Below are 2,652 nucleotides of genomic sequence, written 5' to 3'. Positions count from 1 at the left end.
CTAGGTAGATATAATTTCATGGAAAAACCTAACTGAAAGTTAAATCACATTTTATACTTTTAAAATTACTTTTTTACCACATGACTGAATTTTTTATTTGAAACCCCAGTAAATTTTGTATTGTCATGAAGACATAAAAAATCTTTGGTAATGTTTTTAATTAAATAGGAAGATCTATTAATGTTCTAAGATGTTACGTTTAGGATTAAAATAAACACAGTTACTATGATCATTTTTATGCCTTCTACGCACTAGAAACAGGCATATATTTGGAAAGCAGTGCAATAGCAAATGGCATCTGATATGATTTCTAATGAATCTGGATGTTAGATCTGGATCTTAGAACTCTTTATTCTGCCGTCAATGAGTCCAGGTGTGCTTATCCTGTTTGGTTTATTCTATGGTCAATTGGCTTTTCTTCCTAGCTTTGAAATAATTATAAGAAAAGTAATTTGAATAGCTCAATTATGGTCATTAAGAAGAAGGCATCTTAAACCAATGCTTTTTCAGTAGGTCATATTTAGATGAGTGGATTTCTATGTGGCTGTCCTTCAGATATTTTTATTTTTGTTGGCCTTATCTAATAATATTAAGTGCTTTTTCAGGGCATAAAAAATGTCTGTGATTTTTTAAAAAAATTTTTTACCATTCCACTAGTTGGAATATCATAATAATACCCTTTATTCTCCGATCTCCACACCACCGTGCCCATGTAAGAGATTCATTTTGTGTTGAGTTGAAATGTTCTTGGTAAAAGCACATGCAATTTGTGTTAGCCTTATGAAAATCTGTAGAAATCATCACATCTATCAAAACTACTGGAATTTTCCTTAAAAACAAAAATAATCCCAGCCGATACTGGATCTATATCCTTAAAATGAAAACAGTTAATGGTATGGCCTCATTGTTCCAGACAAAATTTCAGAAAGTGGCAAAGTAATGTGATTTCTGATAAATTTTCAGTTTTACTGTAATAATAAGCTACTAGTCTTAGCTGTCAGTTTAGCAGTACTGCTGAACAAATTCTTTTACAAACTGGACATTTTAAGGGCTAGTTCCTTGTTCAATTTCCAGTTATTTGGAGAACTTAACCTAGCTACTATGTTTTCTAATTCAAAAGAAGAAATCCTTTAATTGATGAGCATTTAAGTTATTGGCTAGACTTCCTTTTCAAGATTATGCCAGTCCTAGAGATGTATTGTTCAAATACAAATCAAAAGTAAAATATTATATTTGTTTTATGATTGTCTTTGTAATTATGCCATCTTTGTTTGCCCAGGTTATAATTTGTTATTAACTTCTTTTTAATGATAGACGAATCCTTAGTACTGTGGAAAAGAGCAGACAGAAATATAAACCAGCTTCTCTCACGGTGGAGTTCATCCCTTTCTTTTATCGTAAGTAACTCCTCTAGTTTTTCTTACTCTGATTATTCTTTATTCTTGCTCTGATTCTGACCTTGATTCAGCTCGTAAATGTATAACATAAGATTGTAAGAATATGTCACTAGAGTATGGCACATGATTTGTGTTTAGCTGTGATTATTGTTCTTGGTTTTATTTAATTTACTCTTCTCAAAGTGTTTTGAGAAGAGTTGAATATTTTAATGATAGTAGTATATGTTAGAACTTCAGAAATTCTACTAAAAATACGAAACATAGAGAGTTGACCACAATATTTGTGACTTACATGGGTCCTAATTTTCTTTCTTAAAAAACAATTATGCGGGTGGGCATGGTGGCTCACACCTGTAATCCTAGCACTCTGGAAGGCTGAGGCAGGAGAATTGCTTGAGCTCAGGAGTTCGAGACCAGCCTAAGCAAGAATGAGACCCCTGTCTCTATCAAAAATAGAAAATAATAGCTGGGCGTGGTGGGGTGCATCTATAGTCCTAGCTACTTGGGAGTCTGAGGCAGGAAAGTCACTTGAGTCCAGGAGTTGGAAGTTGCAGTGAGCTATGATGATGCCACAGCACTCTACCCAGGGTGACAGAGTGAGACCCTATCTCAAAGGGAAAAAAAAAGATTATGCCATCTTTCAAAAATACAGAAAAATTTGCAGGAACACTGTATTCCTTGAGTATGTGTTTCCCACTCAAATTTGTCAGATTTAACGTTTTGCCGTATTTGCTTCAGTTCTCTTTTATTTTTTTCCTGTGAAATCGAGCAAGACAGAAACAGTCCTTTATTTGATTGCTTGGTAAAGATGGTTGCAGTGTCCACTCTCCTTGACCACCAGTAGTGATATTGGCTTTAGCTAGATAATAAAATTCACGTATCCACAATAGGCCATCTCTGGAACTGGCCTCACTTAGAAGATATCACACAGGAATCCTGCATGCCAATAGAACAGTGTAAGGGGTTCCTGTTCAGCAGGAGTCCTCATAGCAATCCAAGAGCTATTCTTGGGTCCTCCAAGTGAGGTTGTGAGATCAAATTGGTACATATGGGAGACACACTGGCTTAGAAGTGCTGTAGAGATACTGAAGCCTTTGTATCTTGTATATATAGGTCATGCACATATTTTATTAATTTATCCCAAAGTATTATATATTTTTTATGCTTTGTAAGTGATTTGTTTTTAATTGTATTTTCCAAGTGTTTGTTACTGGCATATAGAAATACAATTTATTTTTGTATATTGATCTTGTAT

The 2,652-nt window shown here is 34.1% G+C and overlaps 1 protein-coding gene across 1 annotated transcript in view; it reads left to right on the top strand.

The window, feature by feature from the left end:
* Nucleotides 1–2,652, top strand: part of NBEAL1 (neurobeachin-like 1) — a 208,658-nt gene that overhangs the window by 32,215 nt on the left and 173,791 nt on the right. The window lies entirely within an intron of this gene.

The sequence above is a fragment of the Propithecus coquereli genome, unplaced genomic scaffold, assembly GCF_000956105.1.
Source record: "Propithecus coquereli isolate 6110/MARCELLA unplaced genomic scaffold, Pcoq_1.0 Scaffold113, whole genome shotgun sequence".
NCBI classification, from domain to species: Eukaryota; Metazoa; Chordata; class Mammalia; order Primates; family Indriidae; genus Propithecus; species Propithecus coquereli.
The sequence above is the reverse complement of the archived record's forward strand: the minus strand, read 5'-3'. Positions and strand labels throughout refer to the sequence as shown.